Source organism: Sceloporus undulatus, chromosome 1 (assembly GCF_019175285.1).
Source record: "Sceloporus undulatus isolate JIND9_A2432 ecotype Alabama chromosome 1, SceUnd_v1.1, whole genome shotgun sequence".
Taxonomy (NCBI): domain Eukaryota; kingdom Metazoa; phylum Chordata; class Lepidosauria; order Squamata; family Phrynosomatidae; genus Sceloporus; species Sceloporus undulatus.
The window spans coordinates 322,316,039-322,328,064 of NC_056522.1; the positions used below are offsets into that span (position 1 = coordinate 322,316,039).

The 12,026-nt window shown below is 42.1% G+C and overlaps 1 protein-coding gene across 8 annotated transcripts in view; it reads right to left on the minus strand.

Moving 5' to 3' along the window:
- Positions 1-12,026, minus strand: part of PAK6 (p21 (RAC1) activated kinase 6) — a 91,049-nt gene that overhangs the window by 12,446 nt on the left and 66,577 nt on the right. The window lies entirely within an intron of this gene.

The following is a 12,026-nucleotide window of genomic DNA, read 5'->3' on the forward strand; positions in this document are numbered from 1 at the left end:
TCCAGTTTAGAGGCATATATTTAGAATTCTCAGTTAGAGAGCAATAATTCCTTACTTAACTATAAATCCTAGGATTTAAGATGTTGCCATGGTAGTTAAAGTTGAATCAAAGTGCTATAATTGTGCAGTGTGAAAGGGTCCCTTATCTTCAAAATAATCATGTGAAATAGGTCAGACTGAAAGAAAGTGACTGAACCAAGGTCTCCCAGTGACTTTCAAGTCTCAGGATCCCTTGAACCTGGCTCTCCTAAGTCCCAATCCAAGCACTCGAACCACAACATAACAAGTGTAAATATAATAACCACAACAAATGTAAATTATAATATTTTATTCTGTATGCAAATCTGTGTATTTGCATGTGTATAACAATGCAATTATGGATGGGGAGGAGGAGGAGAAAGAAATAGTGTCACCATTTATGACACATACATTGATTTACAGTGGCAGTCACACAAAATGTGCACACTGGTACAAGCAAAGTGGTTAATGTGCTTTAGGTTGCACATTTTAGGATGTAGTTTCTGAGTATTACAAAAAAATGGGAAACTGGTCCAGTGGTGGTGGTGGTTTAATAGAGAAAAATGTTTATTGCACACAAGCAGTCAAGTATAGGAGAATTTCCTTTGTCTGAAAACAGTTGTCTGTACAAGCCATTATTGAGAAGATTGCTAAGACACTTTTCTCTCTTTGCTATTACAGTATATTTTGTCTTACAATGCAAGACATTTACTTTACATCTAGGCATGGATTTATTTCTTTAATTTCAATTTTAATGTTTCAATGTCAAGTTTCTAATTGTAACTGTATGAAAGCATGCAAGTTTGGTTGTTTTGTTTGCAATGGTCTTTGGACCGAGCAATAAACTATCTTATCACTGTACAAACCATTAGTATTTATTCCAACATCCTTAGTGTACAAGTGTAGTAATTCAGTTTTATTTGTTACAGACAGTTGCTACCAAAACGGGTCCACCATAAACTTATTCAATTTGATTCCACACCATAAAACGTTTCACAAATCTAGCATCTCCATGACAACAGTCCATCAGTCATACACTCTTTAATAAGTTAATTCTGTTCTTGGAGGTAACACCCACAAAAAGAGCAACTCAAAAGTTAGACGCCGTGAGACTATAAAACGTAACACAATAAAAAAATAATCTCCTTACACATTTCTAGGAAAGGATGCTCTAATAAAAATAAGTAGCAAAATCTTCAGTACTGAATAGTTTCTTTAGTTGTGAAACTTAGTAGAGAATGTAAGAATATAGGATAATAGCAGTAAAGGGAAATTGGACATGCCACAACAAATTCTTGTAGTATGTTACAATTCTTTCCAGAATTCAATACACTCCATTCTACTGCCTCCCCGGTTCTTCCATTCCATGGTATAAAAAAGTGGTACATGCAACAAAATGTTGCAGTATAGAGTAATTTTATTCAAGGTCCTGGTCATGCTCTGTCATCACCTCTCTCCTATGGCTTTCCACAGAGCTTGAAGAAGTTATAGTTTTGAACTATAACTACCAGAATTCCCAACCAGTGTGGCTCCAGTCTTATTCATCAATAAAGCCACATTCACTTACACCAAAGTAGTTGAACTGCATGAACAGTGTAATAGTGGTGTCTTGAGATCACAGTTCCTCTTCTATTGCGGGGGAGGGCAGGCTTCAAAACAGCTTTATCCCAGAAATGTTGTGTGTATAAGGGTCAAAAATATACAAGACACAGGACAGGCATAATCAAATGGCCTCTCCTCTTTTCTTTTTTTAGCAGCTGAGTTGATGGAGATAATCCCACTTCAATATCGATCAGAGCAATGGCAATTGGGGTTGAGGGAAATGTCTGTTTTGTTCTATGCTATTCCCGCCCCGCCCCCCCAAAAGTTATCTCCAAAGTTATTAGCCTAGATGGTGAAAGAGGGAGACAAAGGCAGAGAAAGTGGGAGATACAGAGCGATATTATTTTCCAGCTCAAAGGAGAAAGGGTTAATTTGCTGCTCCTACCATGATGTAGTTCCAGTTTTTGCCAGCAGGAGCTGGTCTTAATCCCTGGAAACACTCCTAGTTGGTTCATGCTGAGAATTCAGTGTATATGATTAATATGTAGTCTTTTTGTGCTATCAAATGGAGGCATGCAATCAACAGATCAGATAGTTCAGTGCAACCCCTATGAGTACTGGTTTGGCCCAGTTTGTCTTTACTATCAAATGGAGGCATGCGATCAATGGATCAGATAGTTTAATGTTACCCCTATGATTACTGGAGCTGTACAGTACTTGGTGGTTGAGTTCAGAAAGAGAGGGAGAGCTGAAGAGGAACTACAGTTGCCAGGGCTAAGGAATAGGCCCTTTTCACTTTGAATAAGGGCTTTAAGGTTGCACCAAATGTTGCAGAATACTGAACAGTCCAGGCAGAAGAGTCCTGCATTCACAGCTCATTGGGTACTTGGAACTTTTGGGACAATGCATTTGTGTCGGATGTAATATATAATTTGCACGACTGTTAAATATATATGCAGAAAGAGAGAGAGAGAGATTTAAAGTGAAATGTTGTTTGTAATATTCAATTATAGTTGGCCTCATAAAAACCAGAAAGAGGTTGCATTAACTCCATGGAAGAGCACATGCTTGGCCTGCAAAGATCCAAGGTTCAATATTGACAAGCTGGACCATGTCCAGAGAAGTGTGAAAATGGTGAAAGGTCTGGAAACCATGCTCTATGAGAAGCAATTTACGGAGGTGGGTGTGTTTAGCCTGGGGAAGGGAAAGTTAAGAGGAGATATAAGAGCCATATTTAAATATTTAACAGGATGTCATATTGCGGATGGCGAAAGCTTGTTTTCTGCTGCTCCAGAGACTAGGGCATAGAGCAATGGATTCAAGCTACAGGGGAAAAGATTCCATTTAAACATTAGAAAAAACTTCCTGACAGTAAAAGCTTGTCAGTGGAATAAGCTGCCTTTGAGTATAGTGGAGTCTCCTTCTTTGGAGGTTTTTAAACAGAGGTTGGATGGCCATCTGTCAGGAGTGCTTTGACTATGTATTACTGCATGACAGAGGGTTGTACTGTACAGTCCTTGTGGTCTCTTCCAACTGATTCTAATCTCTGGTAACCCCAGATCAGCCAGCAGGTAAAATTAAAGGCCTCTAGACTTTGTAGAACAGGTACCAATAAAGACAGATAACCCTTCACCAATTCAGCATCCCTCAGTTATTTTGGGGAACAACCCTCAGCATTTTCAAGCAGCACAACTAGAAGCTATGTTATATGGGGATGATGGAAACTGTAATCCATTATAGCTAAAGGATACGTGTTGGAGAATGCTAGAGTAGGCAGTACTGAACAAATACTCTCACTTGATATAAAGTAGCGTCTATGCTACTTACAAAAAAAACCTTCAGACTATCATTTTTGCCTTCTCCCTGTCCATCTCTAAAATAAAGAATAAATATTTTTTTTAGCTATGAATCCAACTGAGACTTAAGATTTAATTGGGAGAAAACATAATTATGGCCCTAACAGCAATGCTATCTTGGGGAAAATGCCCAGCAAGTTTCAATACATATAAGTGATCCTTGTGTCACAGGTGCAGCAGTTTCCAGTTGCCCAGAATCAGTGCTGGCATTTCAAAAGTAACCAGAATTCTTTCCTAAAGCATTTAAGAATATCCCAGTACACATGGCAAATTTGAACAGATCTCACCCAGCTTTAAAACAGAATATAATACAGGCCTGACAAAACAACTGACATACCTGCAGGAAAAATACAGTCTCTTAGTAAAAGAATTCATAGATCTCTGAATGATTGTCAGTTTATTACACCATGGCTTAAAATACTTCAAGATTACTGCCTAAATCCACTTGTTATTACCAACTAGACAGACATAATGAATCAATGGAATGTACATAAATGTTTACTTAGCAAGTTCCCATTGATTTAGCAGGTCTACTGTAGGTGGGAAAGGCAGTGTGGAGTAGTGATTTGAGTAGGACTCTGGGAGAACACTGTTTAACCTCCCCTTAGTCCATGGAAACTCACTGGGTAACCTTGGGAAGTCATACTCTCTCAGCCTTGGAGGAAGTCAATGACAAACTCTTCTGAATAAATCTTGTCAGGAAAACCCTGTGGTCACCTTAGGTTAATCATAACTTGGAGGCACACAATAACAATTCTAGATGAGACTAACAACTGGATTTACTGGGAGATTCTTAAGTGCTTTTAAGTTGCTGCAGTCAACTCAACTGTGAGTTATGGTGACCCTATGAAACTACAAGAAAAGAGATTCTACCTGAACATTAGGAAGAACATCCTGACAGTAAGAACTGTTTGACAATGGAATACACTGCCTCAGAATATGGTAGAGTCTCCTTCTTTGGAGGTTTTAAAACAGAGGCTGGATTGTCATCTGTCAGGAATGCTTTGATTATGTATTCCTGCATGGCAGGGGGTTGGACTGGATGGCTTTGTGGTCTCTTCCAACTCTACGATTCTATGAATGAGGGACTTCATGAGATTCTATTAATAGACCTGCTCAGGTCTTTAATACACAGATATGTGACAACTTTTATTGAGCCAGTCCTCCTGCAAATGCAGTCTTTCCCAAACCTTAGGCGGGTTACAGACCGCCATTTAGTACGTAATGAATACGTACTAGGGTTAGGAAGGGGCGGTGCTTCCGCACCCCCTAACCTTAGTACGTATTCCATACGTACAACATGGCGGCGCCCCTTCCATATGGGGGCCGCCATGTTTACGTCTTGGACGCATAGCGTCCAGACGTGTCGTGGCGCTAATGACGTCGTGAGTGCGCCAGCGGCGCCTCGCGACGTCATTAGGGCGCCGCAGAAAGAAGCTCCATTTTGGAGCTTCTTTTTTGCTCCGCAAGGGAGCCACGCGGTGTAGCTGCGGCGGCTCCCTTATGGAGCAAACGGCGGCGGCGGCAGACCGCCTCAAAGCGGCGGTCTATAACCCGCCTTATTGTCTTTTCTAATGAATCATGTTCACTCATGATATAAATAAAGTTCATAGTTTTATTATTCTTATCTTTATCTTACAACTAACTTGTTGTGGTGTACATCAGATCTAACTAGGGGCTACATCTACACCTAACTCTATTACAACTACCCTGTGAGGTAGGTCAGGGGAAGCCTGACCCACAATTAAAAATGAATTTCATGGCTGGAGATGGATAGTTGTGGAGGAATTCAAATCAAGGTCTCCCTAGTCAAAGTTAATGTTTCCATTGCTGCATCACACTTTCTTCATGGCATATTCACAAGTATCACTTATGGCAAACAAATAAACATACCAGTAAGCAACATTTGGGCCTTCAAAGCTGGAATAGATTATGCCAATGGTTAGTTGTTTAGGAGAAAAGACAGCCACTGACTTGAACCTTTTTTAGATTAAAAAAAAATGCTGTGCTCCTGTAATCTAGAAATTTGTGGTATACAGTATTTGTAAAGAGGAGTGGCTTTGAAATCTGATAAAATAAAAGGAAGGGGAAGTTTTCTGTTCTCACAGCACCTGGACTCCACCTAGACTATACACAATAATTTATCTTGAATAAACTTTTATTTTTACCCTATTGACCCCAGTGTAAACATACAAGGTATTGCAAATTTATTTTGCATAATGCATTGCAGGTAGGACACACACAGAAAAGGAAAGAGAGAGAGAGACACAGAGAGTGTGAATTACAAGTAAATACATGCTGAAATTTATTTCCCCATCATTTACTTGCACCACCCTTCCATTCCAGCTCAGACATGTTTCTGGCGGAAAACTGTTTTCAAGCCTCCAGCTTTATTTTAAAGATATTTTAAGTAACCATCCAAAGAAGCCTGTCTTTGGTTGAATCTACACTGTAGATCACAATTTGATACCACTTACATTGCCATGGCTCTGTGCTAACAAAATTCTGGGATTTGACTTTTCTGTCAGAGCAGTCTGGTTCAACAACAAAATGTAATTCCTAGAATTCCACAGAATGGCACCACGACAGTAAAGCAGTGTCAAACTGCATTAATCTTGCAGTGTGGCCGCAACATAGATATAGGTGACATACATCTAACAAATCCCCCATCTACTAAGTTTTCAAAATAAAAAAAAATTAAAAGTAGCACACAGATGTCCAGATGGACATAGATTTTAGCCAGAACTATTCATTTCCAAGTCAGTTTATCTGTAAATGTGCATTTTCCCCATTTGAAACTGCAGTACTTTCCTTTTCCTTCTTCTTCAGTAACATGCTTTGCTGACAAAAGAGGGCCCGAATCATCATCCAATTTAAATAGCCATAATTTTCTTGAAGGAAGTTGATTTGTGATCCCTGCTCTTCCACTCTTCCTTCTTAAGTGAAAAGGCACACAGAATGAACTACCAGTGCAGCCTGTGGATGCTCTGCAGATGGCTGAGGTGCACAAGTTAGGTCAACAGCAGCAAGCCATCCATTTTGGCCTATCTTGCTTACCACTTACAATCCATTATTGCTGGGCTCCAACAAAATGTCATTTACAAAGACATTTGGAGGCAGTTTGACATGATGGGCATCCAACTGGATTTTCTTCTCTCACTTGTTCCAGAACAAACTTTGTCAGTCATTAAGCAACCAGTTAACTCTGTAAGGCCCCATTCCCACTGGGCATATAAAGCGTCATATTTCGCTGCGATTCTGACTCGGATCTTTTTTCTGAATCGTATTCAAATCTGGTCCCTCGTTCCCGTTACGAAAGGGTGCAAATGGACTCGGGTTTTTTGACCCATGTTCTTGTTCTCATTGAAATTTTCTCCATTGTAATTTGAAGTGGACTTTTTTACTCCCTGTTACCATTTCCCTTCCGGAACCTCTTTTTTTTAAAGCAGCTGTCAATCAAGTGCCTAGGTGCTTGATGTCACAGTGACGTCAGTTGCTTCGATGCATTTTGACACAGGCTATTTTTGTTCTCGATTCCCATTTGTGTCTTTCAAACCTGTTTTTCTGTTTTGTTTTGTTTTGAAGCAGTCAATCAATCGCTTAGGCGCTTTTCTCCTCTGGGAAAGGGAGAAGGAGCCTCCATCCCCCCAAGTCCCTTTGCCTCCCAAGCTGTCCTGTGTCTTCCCAGAGCCCCTCTGGGAAAGGGAGAAGGAGCCTCCATCCCCCCAAGTCCTTTTGCCTCCCCCATTGCTCCCTGGGCTGTCTGGGGGGCGATTGAGCAGACACATATAAAAAGAAAAAGAAAAAGAATAGTTAAAAATGGTTTTCAATGGCTCTCCTCACACGTTGAACTATGAATGTGGAACAGGGGGAAGGTTGCAGGGGGGCATAATTTGTTTACCGTGTTTGGAGGTCAATGTAGCAATTTGCTGTTTGGACACCTGACAAAGCACCTAGGCGATCGAGAGCTTAATTTTTTTAAAAATAAATTTGTCTACACATGTGATCACTTTACCCTGCTTCCCACTCCACCGGGGGAAAAACTACTGTATGCGAATGGGGGGAAGGCGCCGATAATGCAGGAGAGAGAACAAAGCGGATGACACCCCCAGGCAAGCCCCTTGAGCACTGCTCCTCCCATCCCCAAGTTCCCGAATTGCACACCCATGTCATTCCCATTCATTTGTCCCAGATTGGACACAGGGGGTGCAAGAAAACCCTCCGGAAAAGTGTAGTCGAATTAACTCGGGTTCATCACCCACCCACCCCTGATTCGGGTTTTCCCTGGAAAAATTGATTACATGGAGATCAGATCCAAATTCCAATGGGAACGAAATCAGCGTAAAGAGGATCGAATGGGATCAAATGGGAACGATTCTTCCATAATCCTAGTCTTGATCCGCTTTATAAACCAGTGGAAATGGGGCCTAAGAGTAAGACTCCTTCACAGGAATCTCTAATATTAAAGACTGCTTTGTGTTTCATTGACAGCCCTCCAAACCTCAAACAGAGAACCAGACTGAGGCATGGATGGCCAGGGAAATGAAGACATCAACATTTGTCACATAGTCAGTCCAGTGTATATTTAGAATTGTGTGTAAACAGCGCTGATGAAAGTGTTCGAGGAGTCGTAGGTGTTGGCAATAGGTGACCTATGTTTCAGACCCATAAAGGAGAATAGACAGTACAATGGCTCTATACATACTGATTTTTGTGCTTCACCTCTGGTGTTTGTTACTCCAGACTCTTTTGTGAAGCCTTCCGAATGCACTATATGCCTTTGCTAGTCTGTGATCAATCTCTTTATCAATCTTGGCGTCTGAGGAGATGATGCTTCCCAGGTAGGTGAACTGCTGGACGGACTTAAGCACAGATTTGCCTACAGTGATGTGGGGATGGTAGTGTTCTTCCTGAGGTGCAGGCTGGTAGAGAACTTCGGTTTTCTTCAGGTTGACTTCCAACCCAAAGAGCTCTGCAGCTGTAGCAAAGAAAGATATTAGGCGCTGCAGAGCTGCTTCCGTGTGGGCAACGAGAGCAGCATCGTGAGCAAAAAGCAGCTCATGGACTAGATAGTTTAGAGTCTTAGTGTGAGCCCTCAGGCGGCTTAAGTTGAACAGGCTACCATCAGTATGGTAGCATATATAAATGCCATCTTCTTCTTCGAGATCTGCCGTAGCCCTTTGGAGCATCACGCTGAAGAAAATTGTGAATAGAGTTGGAGTGAGAACACAACCTTGTTTCACACCGTTAGTTATTAGAAAGGGCTCAGAGAGAGCGTCACCATATCTGACTTGACCTTGCTGGCCTTCATGTAGCAGGGTAATCATTTTGAGGAATTTGGGGGGGCATCCTAGTCGTTCCAGGATCTGCCACAGACCTTTTCTACTCACAGTGTCGAAGGCTTTGGTGAGGTCGACAAATGTTCCATAGAGTCCTTTGTTCTGCTCTCTACATTTCTCTTGCAGTTGTCTAAGGGCAAATACCATATCTGTAGTGCTCCTATTAGCTCCAAAGCCACAATAGCTTTCAGGAAGAAGTTCTTCTGCACCAGCAGGAACTAATCTGTTCAGGAGTACCCTTGCAAGGATTTTTCAAGCAATGGAGAGCAGCATTATACCTCGATAGTTTGAGCAATCCGATTTTGCTCCTTTTTTCTTATACAGGGTGATGATGACTACATCTTGGAGATCTGATGGCAGTACACCTTTTCCCCAGCAACTCACAAGGACCGCGTGGAATTTAGCATGGAGTACATGACCTCCATGTTTCCAAGCTTCAGGTGGAATTCCATCAATCCTGGCAGCCTTGCCGTTTTTCATCTCTTGTATGGCCTTAAGGGTTTCTTCCAAAGTGGGAGCTATGTCCAATTCATTTTTCATCGGTTGATGTGTCATATGTTGAACAGCTGAGTCTTGGACTACTTGGTTGGCACTAAAAAGGCTTTGGAAATGTTCAGCCCATCGGTTCAGAATGGAAGCTTTATCTGTAATTAGTGTTTGACCATCTGTACTGTATAGGGAGCTTCGGACCTGATATGTAGGTCCAAACACTGCTTTAAGAGCTTCGTAAAATCCTCTGGAATCACCCAGATCTGCACAACGTTGTGTCTTTTCTGCTAAATCAATCCAACACTTGTTCTGAATGTCACAGAGTTTTTGTTGGAGTTGACTACATGCGTGGTGAAAGGCTGCTTTTTTTACATGGCAAGATGGCTGGGCGAGGTGTGCCTGGTGAGCAGTTCTCTTCTTTGCCAACAGCTCCTGGATCTCTTGGTTGTTTTCCTCAAACCAGTCTTGATTTTTCTTGAGGGAGAATCCTAAGGATTCTTCCACAGACTGCAGGATGCTGTTTTTGATGTGTTGCCAAAGCGCTGTAGGAGAAGAGTCTACAGGATGGTCTTCAAGTTATGTTTGCAAATTTGCCTGGAAGTTGTCTCTCATGGCAGCATGTTGAAGATTGTTGACTTGGAGTCTCTTCTTTGGGATGCTACCCCTCTGAGGTTTAAACTTAAAATGAAGATTTAGTTTACATCTTACGAGGGAATAATTTGACATTCTGCACTGGGCATCACTCGGGTATGACAGACATCGCAAATATTTCTCTGGTGCATTAGGATGTAGTCAATGAGGTGCCAGTGTTTGGATTGGAGATGCATCCAGGTTGTCTTTAAGCTATCTTTCTGCAGAAAGATGGTGTTTGTAATAGTCAACTGCTGTTCTGCACAAAACTCTAGCAGGAGGCGTCCATTATCATTACAGTTTCCAACACCATGCTTGCCTAAAACACCTTTCCAGGTTTCGAAGTTCTTTCCTATTCTGGCATTGAAGTCACCAAGGATAATGATTTTGTCTTCTGCAGGGACTTTTTGTATAAGGTGGCGTAGGTCTGAGTAGAATTTGTCTCTACAGGGTCAGCTTGCATAGTTGGGGCATATATACTGAAGAGAACAACGTGTGGGAGGCGTAAGGAGATAATGCGACTAGAGTGTCCTGTTGGCAACATTTCAAGTTTGGAGGCAATGGAGTTTTTAATCATAAAGCCTACACCTGAAAGGTGTTTTTAAGTTTTGGGTTTGCCAGACCAATAGAGTGTGCAGCCAGCACTGTGTTCTTTAAGGCTGCCTTCCTCGTGGAGATGAACTTCACAAAGAGCAGTGATGTCAATGTTAAGTCATGACAGTTCATGGGCTATTAGAGCAGAACGACACTCAGGACAATTAAAATGTCCATATATAAAATCACATAAAATATACAGTACTCAAGTTGAAAACAGACTAAAAACCCACCTGCTCCACAAAACCACCCTGCTATGCATTATGTACAGAAAGCCTGCAGACATAAAAATATTTGTACTTGGTGGTGAAAGGCCAGTAGGGAGGGGGCCAGCATAGCCTCCTAAGGGCATTCTAGAAGGTGGGACCAGCCACCGAGAAGGCTCTCTCTCATGTCCTCACCAGGCGAGTCTGTGATCTTGATGGGACCGAGAGAAAGCCTCCTCCTGCAGATCTTAGGGCTTTTGCAGATTCATATGTGGAGATACGGTCTCTCAAATAGCCTGGACCCAAGCCGTGTAGGTCTTTGTAGGTCATGACCACCACTTTGAATTGTGCCCGGAAATGAACCGGTAGCCAGTGGAACTGCTTTAACAAGGGAGTTATATGCTCCCTGTAACTGGACCCAGGGAAATGGACAGAGGGGAGTATGTTCCTGTTGGTTTACAGGACCTCTCAGTGGCTTTTAATACCTTTTACCATGGTATCCTTCTGGGAAGAGACCCAGTGTGATGTAGGGATCTGGGTGTTGGGCTAGAACTATGAAGACCAGGATTCAAATCTCCACTTACCAATGAAAACCCACTGGGTGACCTTGGCCAGATCACACACTCTCAGCCTTGGAGGAAGTCAGTACTAAACCCCTTCTGACAAATCATGGCAGGAAAACCAGATGATAGTTTGACTTTAAGGTCACCATAAATTGGAAATGACAAAAGCACACAACAACAAAATAATCCTTCTGGTCTGGTTCTCTGGGATGTGGCACCATTTTACAGTGGTTCTAGTCCTTCTTGGAGGATCAAATTCAATCCAACTCTCTTTCTCCTTTCAATGTAACTCCAGGGAAGTTGTTTCAGTGCTAAACCAGTGCTGTCAGTAATGTACTAGACAAGGGCAAACAAATAAAATGGTATCAGAAACCATGAGAGACTAGCAGGACCAACAGGGACACACTCTTCCTGTCCAGTTCCCTGCATAGGTCATCCACCAAAATGACCAAAGCTGTCTCCATGCCATAGCCAAGTCTGAAGCCAGACTGAAATGGATCTAGGTAAACCATCTCATCCAGAAAACCCTGGAGCTGGTAGGCCACCACTCACTCCTGAAACATATTCTAGGCATTTTTATAGTAAAAACCTTCCCACAGTGATTTTTTTTTTCTGCATAAGGAAAAATACAGGTACAGTAGTCCCTCGGGTTACGAAATTAATTCGTTCCGCCGCTCCGTTCGTAACCCGAGTAATTTCGCAACCCGAAAAGGCTTTCCGTTAGCGCTGGAAAGCCGCTAGCCGCGCTTTGCGGTTTGAATTTCGCGCCGAAAAAAATTCGTAACCTGA